Source organism: Hemitrygon akajei, chromosome 19 (assembly GCF_048418815.1).
Source record: "Hemitrygon akajei chromosome 19, sHemAka1.3, whole genome shotgun sequence".
Taxonomy (NCBI): domain Eukaryota; kingdom Metazoa; phylum Chordata; class Chondrichthyes; order Myliobatiformes; family Dasyatidae; genus Hemitrygon; species Hemitrygon akajei.
Window position 1 is genome coordinate 49,752,832 of NC_133142.1, and position 23,207 is coordinate 49,776,038.

Genomic DNA, 23,207 nt, shown 5'->3' on the forward strand with positions numbered 1-23,207 from the left:
AATTCTGTGATTGTTTCTCCCTAGTATCAGAGAGTTATGGCATGGGACAGCACAGAAATGAGCCTATCAGTCCATCATGTCATACTGACCATTCTGCCCATCTACTGCCATCCTATCTGCCCATATTAGGACTATACCCTCCTGTGCCCCGCCTGTTTGGCACTGTCTAAATGTCTCTTAAATGTAGCTGCTGTTGGCAAACTTGCTGCAATCTTTGCTGACAGAACAATTGTTAAAAATTATTGATCTTTTCAGACATATATAGAAGGACAAAGAGTAAGTACAAGGTGCCATTTAAATTCAGGATCAGAATCACTTTTATTTCACTGAAAAGCAGCGTGTCAGGTAGAATGTTGTTCTGCGGCAGTGGTGCAGTGCAAGGTATAAAGTTCACATAGTACAAAAGAGGAAAAGTGAGGTAGTATTCATGGAATGCTCAGAAATCCGATGCAAGAGGGGAAAAAGCTGTTCTTAAAATATTAAGCGTGCATCTTCAGATTCCTGTACTTCCTCCCTGATGGTAGTAAAGAAAAGAGGATGTCCCCATTGGTGAGGCTCCTTAATATTGGATGCCACCTTCTTGGCACACTAACTTTTGACGACATCGTCGATGATGGGCAGACCTGTGCCAATGATGGTACAAACCTCTGCAGCTACTTGTGTTCCTGAGCATTGGCACCTGCTTTCCAGGCAGTGATACAACCAATCAGAACATCTATAGAAATTTGCTAGAGTCTTTGGTGACATCCCAAATCTCCTCAAACTCGTAATAAAGTACAGCCACAGCGTGCCCTCATCATGACTGCATCACTATTTTGGGCTCAGAAGAGATCTTCTAAGATGTTGACACCCAGGAACCTAAAGCTGCTCGCCCTTTCCACTGCTGACTCCTTGATGAGGACTGGTTTGTGGTAACCTGACCTTCCCTTCCTGAAGTTCACATTCAATTGCTTGGTCTTACCGACATTGAGTGCAAGATTGTTGTTGTGACACCACTCAACCAGCTGATCTATTTCAAGGATTGAGATACCTGACATTTGCACTAAGGGAGCTGTCCGTAGCAAAGATTAATATTAAAGATTTGAAAGATTAGCTTTATTTGTCACATGTTCATCAAAACATACAGTGAAATACGCATCAGATCAAATCAGCAAGGATTGTGCAGAGTAACCCTCTGGTGTCCCCATGCTTCTGGCACCAACAGCAAGCCCACAATTCACTAACCCTAACCCGTATACCTTTGGAATGTGAGAGGAAATCAGAGCACCTCAGAGAACATCCATGTGGTCACAGGGACCACGTGCAACTGGGTGATGGACTTCCCAAGTATCAGATAGTCAGGATGCACAACTGCACCTCCCTCCCCATCACCCTCAACACGGGTGCCCCCCGGGGCTGTGTGCCGAGCCCACTGCTGTACACTCTGCTCACACATGGCTGCACGGCCAAGCACCCGAGTAATCACGTTGGCAGATTCACCGATAACACGACAGTGGTGGGGCTCAGCACCAACCACGATGAGGTGGCTTACAGAGAGGAAGTGGAAGAGCTTGAGGTCTGGTGCCAGCCATATAACCTCTTCCTCAATGTCATCAAGACAAAGGAGATGGTTATCAACTTCAGGAAAACCCACAGCACTCACAGCCTTTTTTACATCAGCGGCACAGCCGCAGAAACTGTGAGCAGTTTCAAACTCTTGGGAGTGAACATCACTCACAAACTCTCATGGTCCCAGAGCACATCCTTCATTGTCAAGAAGGCACATTAATGCCACTATTTTCTGAATACAGCTAGATTATGCACATCTATGCTCATATCATTCTACAGAGGCACAGCAGAGAGCATCCTAACAAGCTGCATCATGCACGGTATGGAAAGTGCACTGTGACAAGCAAAAAGGCTCTGCAACAGGTAGTCAAAACTGCCATCGTGGGCTCCAGCCTATCTGCCGTCAAGGACATATATACAGAAAGGTACCAGAAAAGGGCCAGTAACATCACTAAGGATCCCACCCACTCTGCTCACAGACTGTTTGTCCCACTCCCCTCAGGGAGGAGGCTATGCAACATCCACGCCAGGACTACCAGATCCAAAAACAGTTACTTTCTCCAAGCATTAAAGCCAATCAACACTTCTACCCACTAACCCACTCCACCACATCCCCAACCACCACCACCTTATCATTTCCTGTCAGTCACCTTATGTACAGACACTCCTGTGCCTGGCATAGTTTTAAACACATACACACTTAATTGTCAATCTATGCATATAAACTATCTTATGTATTTATATTTATTGTGTTTTGAATATTCTTGCGTTCTTTATCTTACTGTTTTTTTGTGCTGGAAATGACCTTGAATCTCTCACAAACTCCTTACAGACAGTGGTAGGAACTGAACCCAGATCTTACAGCTGGCACTGTAAAGCCTCACACTAACCGCTACCTGTTCCTCTTTCCCTTCCTTGCACCGCCAGTAATTGAAGCTGTGAATAGTGAGGGGTGTGAAGGTGCATTTGAGATCTCTATTCAAAGCCCTCGTAAAAAGTAAAGTTTTGTCTGTGTTAATTCAGACCAATTATTAACCTGGTTAAACTCATCTGATTGATGATTTGGTTGAAATACTCAGATATAAATAGCCAGTGAGTACATTACTGTAAAAGCATGTATTAAAAATAGCACAATGGAGTTTCTGTATCCAATCATCAGGGGAGTTTGGGTTAGTGATAAGAAAAGGTTGAAGAAAGTTGAAACCCTTCCTTATGAAGTGAAACGTTGCCTGAAATGTTGACTCTTTATTCCTCTCCATAAATGCTACCTGACCTCCAACTTGTAGTAATTTCTCCCCTCCCCCTTCTTTCTATTTCTATTCACCATTCTGGCTCCCCCTTACCCCTTTTCTTCTCCTTACCTGCCAATCACCAACCCCCCACTCTCTGGTGCCCCTTCTCCCACGATCTATTCTCCTCTCCTATCAAATTCCTCCTTCTTCAGCTCTTCACCTTTTCCAGCTATCATCTCCAACATTCTCACTTCATCCTCCCTCCCCCAGCCACATACCTTCCCCCCTTGCCTGGTTTCACCTATCACCTTCCAGCTTGTACTCATTCCCCTTCCCCCCTCCCCAGTCTACTTTTTCTGGCATCTTCTCCTCCAGTCCTGAAGAAGGGTTCAGCCCGAAATGTTGAATCTTCATTCCTCTCCGTAGATGCTGCCTGACCTGCTGAGTTCTTCCATCATTTTGTGTGTGTTACTTAGAAGAGGTTGAACCCAGGTACTGCTGCAAGCAAGTTATTTGCTGTACCTGTACCTCAGGTTACTTGTGTACATGACAATAAACTCAACCTGAGGTTGTACTGAGCAGGTCTAAGTGGAAATGTTGGAGGTGCTGCACTAACTTTAATGAAAACAGACAAAGTTGGATCAAATAGATCCTTCTAATGTTCACTATGCTGATATCATGACCAAAAAAAGCTCATCAGTGCTTCTACTTCCTTAGGATGCTGAAGGAATTTGGCATGTCCCCGTCGACTCTTATAAATTTTTATCAATGCATCGTAGAAAACATTCTGTCTGGATGCAAAATGGCTTAATACAGCAACTGATCTGCACGCCAGAAACTGCAGAGTTGTGGACACAGCTCGGTACATCAGAGGAGGCAACATTCATTATGGACTCTGTCCATTCTTCTCACTGCCTCACTAAATCAGGCAGCATAATCACAGACCCCACCCACCTTGGACATTCTCATCGGGCAGAAGATACAAAAGCCTGAAAGCACCTATCACCACGCTCGGGTACAGCTTCTATCTCACTGTTACCACTCTTGAACAGGTCTCCCACTTAATAAGATGGACTCCTGGCCTCACAATCTACCTTGTTACGATCTTGCACTTTATCATTTGCCTGCACGCACTCTTTCAATAGCTTTTACACTCAATTTTGCATTGTTGTTTTTTTCACCTCATTCTAGGCCAATGATATGTAATGATTTGATTTGTATGAACAGTAAGCAAGACCAGCTTTTCACCATACCTTGGTACATTTGGAAGTAATAAACTAATAAACCAATAAATAAATAAACCAATAAACCTTTGTAGGAGTTCCTTGGCATTGAGGATGGCTTGACTCCTTTCTGTAGTTTGAGATGGCTGATGGAGCCAATATGAGATCTTCAGGCTGTTCCCCAGGACAGATGATAACTGATGCTGTGGGCAGATGGATAGCTTGGGAGGTTCTATGGCCCACCAAAGATCTTTTTTGCTTGAATGCCTTCTGCTCCGATCTAAAAGATGAGATTTTCAGTAATTCTTTGATTCACTTTCTCCATTGCGTGCAGTCATGGAACAGAGGTTCCAATGAGCTGACAAAGATGGTGCTTCTAGGGTGTGGCATGGGGGGGGGGGGGAGGTTTGAGGACATCCTTGAAGTGTTTTCTTTGACCTCTGGAAAACTTCTGTGGTGGCAGGGTTTGCAGTAAAATGTTGGTTTCAGGAATGAGGACAACACAGCCTGTCCCTCAGAACAGTGTCTGCCCTCCTGTGAAATGCAAAGTTTACCTGCATTCCTGGGGTTTGAGCATTGACCTTTGTTGTCAGGGTTAACGCTATGCATGGGCAAGTTGATAGAAGACCTTGGTTGTAATTGTAAGGCCCATTTCTCTCATGTGCTTCAGAGCTGACATACAGATTGGCCTCTGAATATGGATATACCCAGGCACCATCTACATATCCAGCTTAATGGTAAGACCATAAAACATAGAAGCAGAATTAGGCCATTCTGTAATAATGCAGAGAAACAGAGACAGAAACCAGGACTGACAGGGCTGCTCCCCGCTAGTGTGGGCTCTGAGAAAAATAGCTTCCTTCAGTGCTGCTAGATGATGAATTTTCAAAGTTCAGAAGTAAATTTATTATCAGAGTATGTATGTGTCACATATTCATTTTCTTGTGAACGCTCAGAGTAGATACAATAGAATCAATTAAAAACTATACACAAATGCAGACAAATAACCAATGTGAAAAAGGAGGCAAACCGTGGAAATACAAAAAAAAGTAAATAAATAACAATTAAGAACATGAGTTGCAAAGTCCCTTAAATTGAGTCCATAGGTTGTGGAATCAGTTCAGCGTTGAGGTGATCAGTTTTAATCAGCTTCGACAATCACAACTTGCATTTCTTTACTGCTTTTGACATATTAAAATATTCTAAATTACTACATATGTAGGGAACCAGAAACAAATGTTTCCACTGAACCAAACTAATCAAAGCCCAGTTGGTGAACTGAAAAGATTGGCCTAAGGAAAAATAAGAGCTGGGGATGAATTCCAGAGCTCAGGGCTATAAAGGCACGGCAGATTGGGGATGTAGAAGTGGTTCAGATATGTAGAGAAAAGACTGCAGAAGACCTTGGAATTGGAGGAGATTAAATGATGAGATGACTTGAAGTTGAAAAAATTTTATATTGAGGCATTGGTCCATTCATCATGCAGGAGACACCAAAGAGTATTGAGCATGCACAGTCCTATACCCATGCTTAATACTCATAAGAGAAATGGAGCAAGCAACCAACTTGAATTCAGTGAGGTTGATGGAAATATCCTAATGCAGGGTTTTGACACAAAAATACTGGCAATTCATTTCTTCCCACATTGCTGTTCCCCACACTCAGTTGTTCCAGCAACTGCAGTCCCCAGGCTAATGGTATCTCCACAAGCTTCTACCTCTGTTTAGGTTTTCAGGCTGACACTATAGAGTTGACTGTAAAATTAGATCTCTGTTTACCTGTTGCGTCAAGTGATCCAAGAGATAAAATGTTTCTCTTTCAGTGTTCAGTGCAAAAGGAAGGCAAGGTTGGTCAGAATGGGTCCCTCAAAAATATAATGATTCGTAAAGTACAGGAACAAACAACTGTGATCATTCAGGTTGTCAGAAATCTAAGTTTTAAGGAAAGGATTTAAAAGGATTTACTTCAAAGATTTTGTGGTGTGCAAACTAAGGTTTACAAATTTATGAAATGAATTTAACAAGACACATCACTAATCATTGGGTTCAAATACCAAGAGCACATCAAAGTTTAAGTTTATCCGGTGTGTGGCCAAACCACACAGACAGGGCAGGAATAATCCACACTCCATGCAGTTAACTTTGTAAGGAGCTACCAATTAGAGTCACAGGTCTTGGGTAAGGAGGAACAGATTTGTCCAAGATTCCAACCCTTGATCGTTATCTAGATATTATTGAAGGAACTACATAGAGATGACTATTGGGAATGACTGTGAAGCTCCTATGATGAAATCACCTCCCAACTCTCACTAACAATACACTCATGAAAAATGACCTAGAACTAGTTATACTCAGCAGAGAGTTAATGGCTTCAGAAGTGATTGCCGACTTAATAAATTCTGTGAGTTATTATGGCTGAAATAAACGTCAGGTTAGATTTTGCCTGGCTAAGAGGCATGAGGAATTCCTTAAATCTGTTGTTACTTTGAGAGGTAAATTGGAAATTGTCTTTTATAAACACTGTTTAGAATGAAAGTAAGACAACTAATATAATATATTCCTGAGGTGTTTGTGTCAGGCATAGAAAAACTCAATTCTTTGCAGGAATAATACATGTATCAACTGTTTAAGTATCATAGAGCAACCTACAGTCAACTTGATTTATTACGCATATAAATAAACTGTAACCTGCTCCTGACTGGCTGTGTATGCTATGATCTATTAAAGTTTCAAATGCATGCCAGGCAACCAGGTCATCCTGGCTGTCTAAGCAGGACAGTGCACTATTCATCAGCCTTAATGTGCAAGCTCTCTCTTTTAGATCTTGTCTCAGACCTGTCAACATTAGATGACACAAATTCTTTACCATTCAAACATGGTGTGTAGCCTTCAGAGTATGCATGTGTATCAGAGACTCTTTTATCCCTGAAACAAATGGAAACAGATGCAATTCCTGAATCCCAGCATTAGCCTCAAATCAATTCCATTTAAAGAGGATTTTAATTGTAACCTTACTAACATTGGGTCCTGGATATGTATGGGTGATGTGGCAGTGTACAGACACACACATGCATACACCCACACACAAACATCCCAACACATGCAGAAAATAACACATTTATAAGCACACAGCTTGGAATATCTGAGGTAAAATTGCTAAGTATTAGTGCAATTATTTGGCCACCAGCAAACCAACAGAATGTTGACATATTGCAACATTAGCTTAACTTACAGAATAAACATCTGCCCAAAGCTGATGGACTCATGTGTCACATCTGCTCATCAGATTTCAATCATATCCATCTACCACTTTAATTTAATTTAATCAGGGTAAATATTGCAATTGAACCAAAACGGTCAAAGACCCTGGCATGTTTCACATCTGCTCATCAGATTTCAATCATATCCATCTACAATTTTAATTTAATTTAGTCGGGGAAGACATTGCAACTGAACCAAAATGGTCAAAGTCCCAAGAGAAGGTGATAAAGGTAAATTATTTCCTCTCCTCTGTAGGGGCAGGAGCAGAAATAGATCTTCCATAAGACAGCTTAGACATCCCTGCCTTAAACACTTAACCCTGTCAAATCCCCATGAGAAACCCTAACCCACTTCCACGACCTATAATATGCCAATTATTGCTTCCTGCCAAACCTTTGGTTCAGGGTAGGAAATTCTTTTGGCCCTGATGACCTGCATCCTTGAGATGAAATGGGTGCAGATATAATGGATGCAATGGTTGTGAGTTTCTGAAGTTCTTTAGATTCTGGAAGATCCCCAGGATTCGAAAACTTCAAATGTAATATCATTATTCAAGAAAGACGGGTTAGTTTTAAAATGCTGCCTTGGAAAATGTTGAAATTCATTACAGACCGTCCCTGGTTACAAACACTTGACTTACGGCCATCCAAAGATAGAAATGAGCTCCCATAATATTATTAAATTCCAACATACTTTATCAACATATTTTTGTTCCTACAAATAGCACAGCCAGTTTCCTTTCTGTTTCCACATTTAGTAATGTTCTTTTTAATCAGTTTAATGCCGTTCATTACAATGCAGTAGAGGTGTGGTTACGATAATTGAGTAATTTTTGTGTACTTTCTAACATGAGGACAAAATAGACTTAAAGACATCTATTAAAAAAACTTGTTTTTATAGATACACCACTGGCGGGCAATGGGTGTAGTGTACTCGATATACAAAATGTATTGCAATTGTTCTCCTAGTCTTTTCTGATAATACCTCCCAAATCCACACCCTCTGCCATCACAAAGGACAAGGGTTTCAGACACATGGGAAAACCAGACCTGGAACTCCTATCCAGTATCATTGTAGGAGTACCTTCACCAGAAGGAATGCAAAGGCTCAATAATGTGGCTCATCACCCTCTCAGGGGACAGGCAGTAAGTCCTGGCCTAGTCAGCAGTCCTGAAATGTGAACAAATGAAATATGAATTTTGAAGAGGACTAAATATGTTGGCAACACCCAACAAAACTTTAACCGTGCCAGAAGAAAGTACATAATTAAGGGCAAGACCTTTAACAGCATTGATTTACAAAGGGATCATGGGCTCCGAGGCCATAGCTCCCTGAAATTGGCAACACAAGTTGATATGGTGATGAAAGAAAGTGTACAGCATGCTTGTCTTTATCAGTCAAGGCACTGAGATCAAGAGTCATGCATCAGAACATTGCATTCAGTTCTGATCACCCCATCATAGGAAGGATGTGGAAGATTTGGAGAAGGTTCAGAAGAGGTCTACCAGGAGGCTGTTGGATTAAAGGGCATGTGCTATGAGAGATTCGACAAACTAGGGTTGTTTTCCTTGGAATGGTGGAGGATGAGAGAAGATCAGATAGAGTATAAGAGGCATAGATAGAGTAGACATCTGGTATTTTTATCCCAGTATCGAGAAGTCTAGAAGACATGCATTTAAGGTGGGAAGGGGAAAGTTCAAAGGAGATGTGCAGGACAAGTTTGTTTATACAGAGAGTGGCGGGGGCCTATGAATGCGCTGGCAGCGATGGAGGCAGAGACAGGTGTGATATAGGTGTTTAAGAGGCTGTCAGGTATCATCATGAATAGGCGGAGAATGGAGGGATATGGACAACGGGATTAGGTATCATTAGCATAATTAGTGCGTCATTTTGGGTTGAAGGGCCTGTGTTGTTTTATTTCCTATATTCTAAGACTGAAGGATCCTGTGGAAGGAACAAAGTTCAGTGACATTTGCTGGCTCTCTAACACCCAATATCAGTGCCATCTTCTGGCCAAGACTCTGCCTATTCTAGCCAGTTGAGAAACTCAAATAAATAATTCTGGCTGCATAAGAGCCACATTTTCAGCAACATGTCAAACAGTTCATTCAGGCAATTTATTTAAAAATGATCTTCAAATCACTGTAGGTTTTCCTGTACCCAGGGAAGATATCGTTTATTTCTTTGATTGTGTCCGGTCTTTGGTTACACATGCCCAACTTTACTCCTAAGGTAGGAGCTCCCAACCTTTTTATGTCATACACCCTTAACATTAACCAAGCAGTCTTTGCACCCCAGGCTAGGAATCCCCACCTGAAGGTTTCAGACCTGCACGGTCTCCACCCAGCTAACAGAAGTCACCTACCATTCATTTTTAAATCACCACCTGCAGCCTATTTAAACCCAGCTCTCATAGAAATCCTTGGTCACTCATAGAAACCAGTCAGCCTCAACCGGTTGTTCCTAGCCTTCAGTTACCCTGTTGCCTGGTGGTGTTAACTATCTGTTCTCTCTTGTTCTGTGACCCCTTGTGGCTTCTTATTTTGCAGTTTATTAGCAAAATATTGTTTACTGCTAAATCATCTCTACTGCTCTGCTTTAGGGTCAAACATTTCCTGACATAAGGACGCACATTCAAAATAACCCTTCAATAATGATAACCCTGTTAATAGTCTCAACCATTTTTCTTTAATTTTCCAATGCCGAATACAATTTATTTGGCTTTCCTCTTGAGAGAATGGCCACATTCTGCCCTCTCTGGGGGCATCAATGCTATCACCTCATGTCAAGAGCTTCTCCAGTCATTTCAGGCACAGGATAAAGGGCTGAGATTTCCTGTACTTTTCAAGATGATCAACACCTCCACTACCCACCATCCATCCTGCCTGAAAAGCACTACATCCAGGTAAACTGGCAGTTGAATAAAACCTTCTTATTTCCTACACAGCAACGCCCATCCCATGATAGGTAGAACTCTGTTGAAGCTTGTAGAGCTGCTTCCTCATAACTTCAGAGTCCTGGGTTCAATCCTGAGCTCCGATGCTGTCTGTGCGGAGCCTGCACGTCCTCACTAATACGGTGTAGATTTTCCTCCCACATCCCAAAGCCATGTGGGTTAATTGGTCACTGTAAATTATCCCTAGGGTTGATAGGAATGTGGAAAGCGCAGGTTACGGGGAATTTTGTAGGGGCACTGGCTTGTCCTGCAGGCTGGTACAGACTCAGTAAGCTGAATGACCTTTTTCTACATCACTTCAAAACATACAAATAAATATGTAAGTATTCATCACTCGTTTAGCAACTGTAGACCCTCCTCTATATTAAAGTTTAGTTAGAAGTTACAAGCTTCCAACCAGACATCTTTATTGATGAGAAACACTCAGCTAACAGAGGCTGATAGGACAATATATTAAAGCTTGTATCGCAAGGCACACTTAATTCTTAAGAATAGATATTCATTAAATATTTACTGAGGGTTAGGTAGGAAATGCATTTGAGTCTAATCTCATTTCTGCAATGATTTTATTGAACGACAGAAAAGACTGAAATGGCCACTTGACCTACTCCTGCTTCTATTTCTTTTCTTCTAATCTTCTTTTCATATCTGGATAGGAGTTTCTGACTCATTCTGCTAACCCATTGAAGTCAAAATCGTGCCCCCCCCCCCCCCCCCGTGGCAAGTATTGTTCAGCCTGTGGTTGACTCAGTTCCTCTTTTGAACATGGCTGGCATTCCTTCCAGGATGGCTAAAACCAGCCAACTTCAAAAGCAGCGGCATAACAAAGTCCCAGTCCTTAATTACAGGCTTTGAGGGAGAAACGCAGCCAATAACCTAGCATTCCTTTCTGAAACAGCTCATTGCAAAGAATGTTTCAATTAAAACAACTGGAAGATGTGAGTTGAAATTACTAACATACAATGACATCAAAAATCCCATAAACTAATGTTTCTCCTGAAGGCAAACCACACACTTGCTACTTTGTGGGGCTCCATTGTCAAGATGGCATTCCATACTCTAGTGGCACAGTTGTACAGAATTGTGGAATGGTGGCAAAGCTCATAGAGCTGGTTCCTCTGAGATCCAGCAACCCAGGGTCACTCCTGATGTTGGCTGCTCTCTGACTGGAGTTTGCACATTCTCCTTGTGCTCTGGTTTCTCATCTTATTGAGATGCATCGCAGAATAGATGCTTCTGGCTCTTTGTGCCACACCGCCCAGCAATTCCCCGATTTAATCCTAGCCTAATCATGGGACAACTTACAACGACCAATTAACCTAGATTGTGGGAGGAAGTTGGAACACCCGCAGGAAACACACACGTTCACGGGGAGAACGTACAAACTCCTCACAGGCAGCAGCAGGAATTGAACCTGGGTCACCTCTACTGTAAAATGTTGTGCTAACCACTACACTACCGTGCTGTTCTCCCACATCGCAAAGATGGCTATTGCAAATTGCCACCAGTGTGTAGATATGTAGAACATGGGTTGAGAGGGAGAATAAAATAGGTTAAGGCAGGATTAGCATAAAAGTAGGTGCTTGATGGTCAGTACAGACTCGTTGAGCTGAAAAGCATTTTACCATGCTGTATGACCTTATAGTCCTTCTCTCTACAGTTCACTTTGTCTCAACAAGTGGGATTTATTTATATAGAAAATGGTGGAAATACCAAACAGATTAGGCAGTATCAGTGGACCCAGAAACAGTGTTAATGTTTCAGGTCAAGGATATTTTTTTAAGACCAGGAGAAGTTTGAAAACAACTACATTTTGAGTAGGGAAGAGGGGTGGGGAACATCTGAGATAGGGTTGACTCCAAGAGAAATTGGATGACACAGAACAGTGTCCACTCAGAAAGAGCAATGAAGGCTTGTTAAAGCAACACACACAAAATGCTGGTGGAACACAGCAGGCCAGGCAGCATCTATAGGGAGAAGCACTGTCGATGTTTCTGGCCGAGACCCTTCGTCAGGACTAACTGAAAGGAAAGATAGTAAAAGATTTGAAAGTAGGAGGGGGAGGGGAAAATGTGAAATGATAGGAGAAGACCGGAGGGGGTGGGGTGAAGCTGAGAGCCGGAAAGGAGATTGGCAAAAGGGATACAGAGCTGGAGAAGGGAAAGGATCATGGGACAGGAGGCCTAGGGAGAAAGAAAGGGGGAGGAGAGCACCAGAGGGAGATGGAGAACAGGCAGAGTGATGGGCAGAGAGAGAGAAAAAAAGGGAGGGCCAAAAAAACTAAATATGTCAGGGATGGGTTAAGAAGGGGAGGAGGGGTACTAACGGAAGTTAGAGAAGTCAATGTTCATGCCATCAGGTTGGAGGCTACCCAGCCGGTATATAAGGTGTTGTTCCTCCAACCTGAGTGTGGCTTCATCTTGACAGTACTGTCTACTTTTTTAAGTAGACAGTATTGTCTGTTCTTTTAAGCTTTAAATGAATTAAGGAATATGGAGTTAGTGTAGAAATTCGGCTGAAAATCCTGATGTAACAACGTCATCACGTCAGACCAGCCTCTTAAAGAAAAATCCCAACTCAGTGTCAGTGGCTGTGAACGACGTACATTTCTCCCAATGACATGACCCTAATCAGGCCCTCCGCACCAGAATTCACTAAAGCCAGCATTGTGAGCCTGTCTGGAGCTCCGATGAGCCACCCAGCTCGTGTCCTATGTCCAAGGGTGGAGGAACACCACGTGCCTCTGCCTCGTCCAGAGGCGCGATGGCAAGCTCATGGCCACATTGTGATGCTAGGGGCATGGCAGTGGATACTCCAAATTTTGGTGGGCCAGTTTGGCTACCTACCAAAATAAATACAGATTTATCCCTCTTATCTATGATAAAAGTCTTCTCTCCTCATTTCAAAACGCAGAACAGGCCATCATAAGGTGTACTAAGGGGATGTTGGTGTGAGTCATGGCAGACAGAAACAAACGAGGCAGAGTTAGGTCAACAGGAACCCTAGAGTGCTGTACGCCATGATGGGAGGTAGGAATAGGTGAAAAGGAATTGAATTTACTGAGAAGGGTGGAAAACTGTTGATAGGCTGACTAGGTGGTTGTGGCATCAGGAATGAAATCATCTAGCACTCCTAACAGCTGCCTGGAAACCAACTTAGCCGCGGTCGACTGCAGGTCCTCTTTTAGAGCAGTTCTGAACACCAAGAGGACCCACAGGAAATGATCATGCCAACACTCTTCGGTCAGAGAAGCGCTCAGAGTAGCTTTTAAGGACCGGTGAAACTGCTCGCATAGGCTATTGGACTGTGGATGATACACCGTGGTGAGATGTAGCCTAAAGCCAAGGTTCTAGCCCATCGCAGCCCAGAGGTTAGAAATGAATTGAGGACCATGATCAGATGAGATGCCAAAATGAACAACCCAGGCGTTGGTGAATGCCTGACCCATGTCTGCAGCCATTTTTAATGCAATTGGGACAACTTCTGGCTACCTGGTGGTACGGTCCACCATGGTAAGGAGGTCCATGAAACCGCGGGAGTGTGGAGAAGGGCCAACAAGGTCCACATTGACATGGCCAAACCGTTGCTTGGAGACCGCAAGAGGTACCAATGGCTCCTGAACAAGATGGTTAAACTTTGCTTGCTGGCACTCTACATAGGCTGCAGTTCAATCACGCACATCCTGAGGCTGTGCCACACAAACTTTAGTGCAACCAGTTTCTGTGAGGCCTTCCGGCCCAGATGTGAAAGGCCACGTATGAAGTTGAAAACAGCTTGCGGGCACAATGGGGCACGGGCGGCCAGTTGAGACGTCGCACAGGAGAGAAACCCCAGCTTCCTTGAACTTAATGTCAGCCAACCGCAGGCCCGTGACTGCTGCTCAGTAAGCCTGGACCTCCGGGTCGGTAGCTTGGTTGGCTGCCATATTGGCAGGGTCAAACCCTATGTGTATGGCCTCAGTGGCTGGCCATGAGAGAAAATCAGCCACGGCATTATTTTTCCCATTGATATGTTGTACATCAGTTGTGAACTCGAATATGCAGGCCAGGAGGCATTGCTGCCATGCAGCCCGAAGGTCTGATATTTTGGCTATCTCGTGCACGAGGGGTTTGTGATCAACAAATGTGGATGGCCAAATAGGAACCGAGAAGCTTATGGTGAAACATGCTGGACATCCTTTTGGGGGATGGAGCTGCTGGCCAAAGAAGGCAAATGGCTGCCACTCAGCCCCCACCAACTGCTCATGCACAGCACCAACAGCATAGTCTGAGGCATCGGTAGTAATGGTTATGGGTGCGTGGCGAGTGGGTGCACCAGTAGGGCTGAATTAGAAAGAGTTTTCTGATATCCTGAAATGCCCTGGACAGGTCCGCTGAGCAGTGAAACACATGATTAGGGGTCTTGCCTTTAAACGGACAATAAAGGGGGAGCATAAGTTCATCAGGAATGAAGTGGTGTAGTTTTTTAGTAGTGCGGAATGGTGGGAAATCCATAATAGTGGCTACTTTTGATGGGAGGGGTCTGCGGAGATGCGATGGCCAAGAAAATCAATGGTTGACAACCTCAATTGGCATTTAGCAGGGTTAGTAGTCAACCTATGTTGGCCAACATGTTCAATAACTCTGGAATCGTCCTAGACCATCGGGGTCACCAATGTAGGTTTTCGCAAATAAAATGAAGTGAGGCATTTTATGTTTAGTGAAACCCATAACACATTTTATTGAACTCCAAAACCTAAACACAAAAGTGTGCTCCAAATCCTTACGTGACAATGTCATTACATCAGACCAGTCTCTTAAAGTGAAAACCCAACTCAATGTGAATTACGTACATTATGTACATTTCTCTCAATTACGTTACCCTACAAACCTACTCCTACTTCAACCTTTTGTGTTCTAGTACTCATGGAACATAGAACTTTACAGCCCAGTACAGGCCCTTCAGCCCACAATGTCCTGACAACCTCTAAGTTCAATCTAACCCTTCCTTCCTACATTGTCCTCCATTTTTCTATCATCCATGTGACTATCTAAGAGTTTCTTAAATGCCTCTAATGTTTCTACCTCTACCATACTCCTGAAAGGATCTTCCATGCTCCCACCACTCTTTACATAAAGAACTTACCTCTGACATCCCCCCCATACTTCCGTCCATCTTCGCATTAGCCTTCTCCACCCTGGGAAGAAGTCTCTGGCTGTCACACAACATGTGCCTTTTATCAATGTTGTGTGTTCCACTCGGGCAATTGGGAGAAGAGATCAAAAATATGGAACAAATTTAAGAAATGACAGATTCTGCAGATGTTGGACATCTGGAGCGACACACACAAAACACTGGGGACACTGAGCAGGTCAAGCAGCATCTTTGGAGGGAAATGGAATGTCGGCATTTCAGGCCCAGATCCTTCGCCAGTCCTGATGATGGGCTCGGTCCAAAACTGTGACTGTTCATCTCCTTCCACGGAAAATAATTAGCAAAAGTTCAACTGAGCAATGGGCCGAATAGAATACAGATTAAGCATCAATATCGTCAACTCCTCAGAAAGGAGTGTGAACAAGTCGCAGCCTGACCAGGGCAGGTTAAATGGGTGGGCAGTATGCAGCACATGAATGCTACCTGGCTTGTCGAACTCACTGACTTGTTGGTGAGACTACCATTAGAAGCAGGAGGTTGGAATCAATTGTGTTAGTCAGGCTTGCTGCAAAGATATGGCAGGTATCGTGCTGTTGGATAAAGCCAACTGGTATTCAGAAGCAACGTGGTTAGCTTCACCAATTTTATGGTAGCAGTTGGATAAATGCTGTGCATAACTGATTTCCAGCAACATGGATAATTGCACTGAACCAAGCACAATATAGTGCCTGTGTAATTGAATAGAAGATAATAGAATCAATGTAGTAAATGGAGATAGTACAACAGGCAACATGGCCATGGAACACAGAAGGGCCTGTTGCTGTGACGTATGACTATGTGACTCCCTGGATTCCTCTGCCTTCCCTTACCTCCCCTTGCTTCATTCCAACGTATTTTTATAACAGAGACAGAAGAAACTGCAGATGTTGAAAACCACGAGAAGAACAGCATACCGAGGCAGTGGGAAGGAGAAAAGGCTTTTTTTTATATACAGAGAATGGCAGGTGTCTGGAGCACGCTGCCGGGGGAAGTAGTGGAAGTAGTTATGAGAGCAATGTTTAGGCAGACGCATGAGCAGGCAGGAAATGGAATGATACTGACGTGACTATAGATGGGATTAGTTTAAAATGGTATCATGGTCAGTACAGACACTGTGGACTAAATAGGCAGTTCCTGTATTGTATTGTTCTGTATTCACAGGGGACTTCAATAGAGCAGCATCAAATACAATTTGATACCGTGCCATATACGGATATTTTGGTTGATGAGCCTGGCTTTAAATAATGCCTGAATGCAGGGGAGAGGATTAGGCAGCAAATTCCTTCCTTAGCAGCTGAGGGTGTATACACCATGAGTAGACCATGGGCAGGAAGCCAAAGTTTAAGGAAAACAGAGAACACAGAGGGCTGGGTTACACAGGGATTGAGAAGTGAAGGGAGCACCACAGTTCTCTTCATCCATCTGATCGGCTAAGCTGAGACACATTTTTTTACATGATAGATTTGCTTCTTTTGTCACACGCACATCAAAACATTGAAACATACAGTGAAATGCGTTTTTCTGTTGACAACCAACGCAGTGCTGGGGCAGCCTGCAGATGCAGCAATACTTCTGTCATCAACATAGTGAAACGTACCAACTCCTTACAGATGGCGGTCGGAATTGTACCCCGATCTTCCAGCTACAACTCTAATAGCATTACACTAACCATTATGTTAACATGCCGCTCTGTCACCAGGGTTACAGGGTTTTGAATCGGAAATCCACCAGGCACTTGACCAAGTATTGTGCACTGATCAGCTGGCTGTCTCCATCTTCTTTTGCATCCTGCTGTCTCTATGTCCAGGATCCTCTTCATATTCTATATCCTCATCATTTTCCTGGCTTTTTGGCTGCTCCAAAGCCACCCAGGTCATTGTTCCAATCCGATTACTCATTTTGAAATTCGACTTTGAGAAGTATGATGAATTAAGCTGAGCCTATAACTCGAATGAATCTCAACTTTATGCCAGAGTGTGAAACAATCCTTCATGATGTGACTTGGCATATCTGGGAGAGATGCAATATGAAATAAGTTTTGTTCCAAATCAGCATTTGCTGATAAATATAGCCATGCTATACTGGAAACTCGGCATCATATTGGTGTGCTTTCACAGAGAAAGTTCATATGGAAATTACTGTTGGAGTCACAGCACAAAAATGGGCTCTATAGAGTCTCCTCTGGCCATCAACCACCCATTTAGATGAATCCTACATTATTCCTATTCTGTTCTCCCCACACTCCAGTCAGCTTCTTCCAAATTTGCATTCAATGTCAGTTAGACCAAGGATTTGAATATGGACTTCAGGAGAAGAAAATGGAGAGAGCTCACATCACTTCTCATTGCAGAGTCAGCATTGGAAAGGACGAACAGTTTCAAGTTTCCGGCTGTCAAAATCTCTGAAGATCTATCCTGGGCCCAACACACTGATGCAGTTATGAAGAAGACGCACAGGCCGCTACATTCGATTAGGAGTTCGAGGAGGTTTGGTATGTCATCAACAACTGTTACCAAGTTTCTACAGGTGCACCGTGGACTGGTTGCATCATTGTCTGGTATGGAGGGGCCACCGAACAAAATCAGAAAAAAAAAGCTGCTGAGGTTTATAAACTCAGCCAGCTCCATCACGGGCAACAGCCTCCTCAATATAGAGGATATCTTCAAAAAGGCACCATCTATCCTGAAGGACCACCACCACCAGGACGTGCCCTCTCCTCTTTATTACCATCCAGGAAGAAGTACAGGAGATTGAAGACACACATTCAACATTTTAGGAATGGCTTTCTCCCATCTGCTATCAGATTCCTGAATGACCAATGGATCCATGAACATCGCCTCACCTTTCTTTTAGCACTACTCATTTATTTTTCACCTCTATTTCTTATTGTAACTTGAGGTACTTTTTATGCATTACATTGTACGACTGCCACAAAACAATAAATTTCACATATCTGAGTGACAATGAACCTGATGCTACCACTCGCCTACGAGACCAATGAACTGAAATGACCACCTGGGACGTGGGATGGAACTGGAGTAACCAGGCTCACACCACCAGGTTCCACCACCAGGTTCCACCATCAGGCTCTTGAACCTAAGGGGATAGCTTCACCCAGCTTCACTCGCCCCATCACTGAAATACACCCACAACCTATGGACTCACTTTCTAGGACTCTTCATCTCATGTTCTCGATTTTTATTGCTTATTTATTTATTATTATTATTACTTTCTTTTTGTATTTGCACAGTTTGTTGTCTTTTGAACACTGGTTGAACGCCCAATTTGGTGCGGTCTTTCATTGATTCTATTATAGTTATTGTTCTTTTGTGGATTTATTGACTATGCCCACAAGAAAGTGAATCTCAGAGTTGTATTCGGTGACATATATGTACTTTGATAATAAATCTACTTTGAACTTTGAGGGGAGAGGTCTTAAGGAGGACATGCAAGCTCACACAGGCAGCACCTGGGGTCAGGAGAGAGCTCAGGTCCTTCAACGTTGTGAGACAACGGGTCTACTAAATTTGCCTGCTGTAAGCATTCCAGTCTTGCTGTTGCAGGAGTAATTTTGAAAGCAAGTGGTAAGGAGACTTTCCGCACAGGTGAGGTGAGATCACAGATGACTGAAGTTCTTGCTGGTGAAGTTTTGCTTCTCCCCAGGGAGCTGTGTTGCTCATTCTGAAACCAGATGAGTGAAGCCGTGAGGGTGCAGGAGTTCACCAGGAAACAGACGGGTCCTTGGGAGTAAGGGATGATGTCAGCTCTCAGCACCCAGCCTCTCTGTCTTCTGCTCTCAGCTTTCCCTGGCTAAGACTAAGAGTCAGCAGACTATGACTTAATTGCAAAAGAGAGAGGGAGTAAAAGCTCTTCGTCCCTCCTTCCTCTCTTCTCTAAACTCATGATCACCCATTCACAGAGCCACCTGGCCCTTTTGTGGGGCAACAGTAATGGCTTCTGCTGGTAAAGGGGCCTCAATTCCTTCCCTAGCCAGTAGCCACAATGTTTTCTACCGGCAGGAACGTAGCTAGTCTAATAAAAGAACAACCTACAGTATTACAAGATTGTGTCCTGTGGGGTAAATTCCTGTCTCGTCAGGAATTCAATACCACTAGTTTTTAAAATTCCTCAATAAACTCTGGGAGGTTGGGTATACAATGCTTCTGTTTATCAGCAGCCACCCTCTGGTTCCCTAAAGAAGGGAATCCCCCTCCCTCCACTTCTCCAACCACACACTTCCCCCATACCTGGCTTCACCTATTGCCTTCCAGCTTGTACTCTTTCCCCGCCCTCCCCTTCTTTTTTGGGCTTCTTCCCCCATTCTTTGCTGTCCCAATGAAGGTTTGCAGCACAAAAATCAACAATTTATTCCTCTCCATAGATTCTGCCTCACCTGCTGGGCTCCTGCGACATTTCGTGTGTGTTACTCTGGGTTTCCATCATCTGCAGAATCTCTTGCGTAGCTACCTCTTTCTGTTTGTTTTTCACTCTTTCATTTTTCAAAATGCTTCTTAAAAGCTGCCAGTCTTAACCAAGTTGTAGCTCATTTTGTCTAACATGGTTTAATTTAAAGTTTTGCAAACGTTTGATTTTTTTTTCCAATATTACTAGCAATAGGCAAATGCTATCACTGTGATAGCAATTTCGGGTGATCTCTGATTTCCAGAGATGCCTCAGAGCTTCAACCCAGATTATCCGGACATTAATCATAATCCAACCCTGATTTACTTCTTACTGTAATTTTTATGTGGGATTTCTGCAAAGATCCAATCTGCTCCCGGTGAGCTTCATAATCCTTGAGCCCTGTGATGTTTAAGCAAATCAGGTCAAAGCCTGTGGATTCCAATGCCTACAGTACAGTAATGAAATCCTGTGTGACTCCTTGTTCATGAGTAGAGCATGTTGTGGAACGATAGGTTGCAACTCGGCAGCTCCACTAGTGACAGCTGGTCGGACAGCTGCTGCTAACTCACTAGGTTACCTAAGCCAGCAACAGTCAGTCCTCCCTGACCAGATCTCAACGATAAATCACAAAACCTTGTGATGGGTTACCAGAAATGGAGATCCCTGGGAAACAGCTGAGTCTGTGGGATATAACAGAAAAGCAGCAGACCGAGACTAATTCTTTCCTCCTTTCGTGTCACCCACTGACTACCCTAGAATGTAAAGTTTCGCCCACCAGCTCTTTACTCACTAGATTTTTTTTAATCTAAAAGCAAAACAAAAATCTGCAGATGCCGGCAATTGGAAATAAAAAGAGAAATCTGAAAATAACTAGATGGTCAGAGAGAAAGAAGCAGAGTTAACATTACAGATCTTTTATCAGAACTAGCCAGGTTGGACACAAACAGGAAAAGCTGGCTATCTGAAATTGTTCAATTCAGTGTTGAATCCAAAGGGGTACCATGTAGCTGGTCAAAGGTGAGATGCAATCCCTTGCGTTTATGTTGGCCATTATTAGAATAGCGTAATAGTCCAAAGTCAGAGGGGTCAATGTGGCAATGGAAGGCAGTCAAGAATGCAGGGTCATCCTAAGTGTCTGAACAAAAAAATTCTTAAGTGATCACCCAATCTATGTTGGCTTTCGCTAGGAGGGATCTTAAAATCATTTTGGATTGGCAACAGTATCTCCTCCACAATTATGATCAGCACAGGTGCACCTCAAGACAGTGTGCTTAACCCCTACTATACTCGCATTATACTTACAACTGTGGGGCTAAGTACAGCTCCAATGCCATATTTAACTTTGCTGATGATACCACTGTTGTTAGCCAAGTTAAAGGAGGTGACAAATCAGCATATAGGAAGGAGATTGAAAACCTGGTTGTGTGGTGACACAACAATACACCTATAAGTCAACATCAAGAAACCCAAAGAGCTCTTCATTAACTACAGGAGGAAGAATTTGGGGGTCCATGAGCCAGTGCTCACTATGGGATCAGAGGTGGAGAGGGTCATTAACCTTTAAATTCTTGGGTGTTATCATATCAGAGGATCTGTCCTGGACCAGCTATTTCAAAGAAAGTACAGCCTGTACTTTCTTAGAAGTTTGCAAAGATTCGGCATTTCATCTAAAAGTTTCACACACTTCTATAGATGCATAGTGAAGAGTATCCTGGCTGGTTGCATCATGATCCAGTTTTTAACACCAGTGCCCAAGAACGAAAAAGCCTACAAAAAGTGGTGGATGCAGCCTAATTCATCACAGGAAAAACCCTCTACACTATTGAACACATCTACAAGGACTGCTGGCACAAGAAAGCAGCATCCATCAGCAAGAACCCTCACCATCCAGGCCATGATCCCTTCTCACTGCTACTATCAGGAAGTAGGTACAGGAGCCTTAGATCCCACACTACCAGGTTCAGGAACTGTTATTGCCTCTCGACCATCAGGCTCCTGAACTAGCGTGGACACCTTCACTCACCACAACACGGAATTGATCATTGCACAACTTTCAAGGGCTCTACAAATCATGTTCTCAATGTTTTTTGTTTACTTATTATTACTTGTTTCTTTTTGCATTTGCTCAGTTTGTCAATCTTTATTTGAGTGCAGTTTTTCCATTGATTTTATTGTGCTTCTTTGTTCAAGTGTGAATGTCTGAAAGAAAATGAAACTCAGGGCACATGTATGGTGACATATATATATATATATATATATATATATATATATATATAGATACTCAAATAATAAACTTACTTTGAGCTTTTAACTTTGAAGTAAGTTATTTTAAGACTTGAGTCATGTGATGAGTCTAATTATATTGAAGGAGTTTGCCTCAGTAAGGTCCGTTTCAAAACTTGGGTTTTGAAAACTTTGCTCTCGCAACTGAGGGCTAGATTTGTGGCATTCAAGACAATGATCTAGAACTCTAAAAGAAGTCCAACTATGACTTACTGTATGGAAAGCTATCTTAAAATCAAAAAAGTAATTCCAAGAGATGGAATCTGATGCACATCAAATCTGGCAGGATTTTCAGGCCATTACTTCCCACAAGGTAAAACCTATCATCATAACTACCAGTGATGCTTCACTCGCCAGTGAGCTGAATGCCTTTTGTGCACGCCTTGAAAGGGAGAATAAAACTACACCTGTGCAGATCCCTGCAGCATCTGGTGACCCTGTGATCTCTGTCTCGGAGGCCAGTGTTAGAACGCATTTTAAGGAGTGAACCCTCGCAAGACATCAGGCTCCAATGGTCTATCTGGCAGGGCACTGAAAACCTGTGTCAACCAACTCACTGGAGTGTTCAAGGACATCTTCGATCTCTGTCACCGCTGCAGTAAGTTTCCCGTCCGCTTCTAAAGGGCATCAGTCATACTGACTCCCAAGGACAGCAGGGTAAGCTACCTCAACAATACTTCCTGTTGGTAACCACATCTACCATTACGAAGCACTTTGAGAAGTTGGTCATAGGTGGAATTAACTCCTCCCTAAGCAAAGACATGGACCTACTGCATTTTGAGTTCCATCAGAACAGGTCGACAGCTGATGCAATCTTACTCAGTCTTGGTTCACCTGGAACATCAATACCTACATCGGCTGTTTATTGATTACAGCTCAGCATTATATTAACTACTCAACTACTGTCACTACAATAAGTTATTCAAAAAGTTAACACTAAAATTAAGCTGTCCGATTTTCCAATGTACAAAATTGGCTGCAATATTTCCTGCATTACAACTGTTCCTCAAATGTCCTTCATTGGCTGGGGCATCCCCATATTGTGAAAGACAGCAAAGAAATGAACAGAATTCTGTCACTTTATGCAGTGAATGATCCAGAGTTTAGTTATAATGCTGATGTGTCTGT

General features: G+C 43.1%; 1 protein-coding gene across 2 annotated transcripts in view; it reads right to left on the reverse strand.

Annotated features, from left to right (window-relative positions):
• The window catches only part of sema3h (sema domain, immunoglobulin domain (Ig), short basic domain, secreted, (semaphorin) 3H), a 209,040-nt gene that overhangs the window by 59,500 nt on the left and 126,333 nt on the right, over positions 1-23,207 (reverse strand). The gene's annotated exons all lie outside the window — the stretch shown is intronic.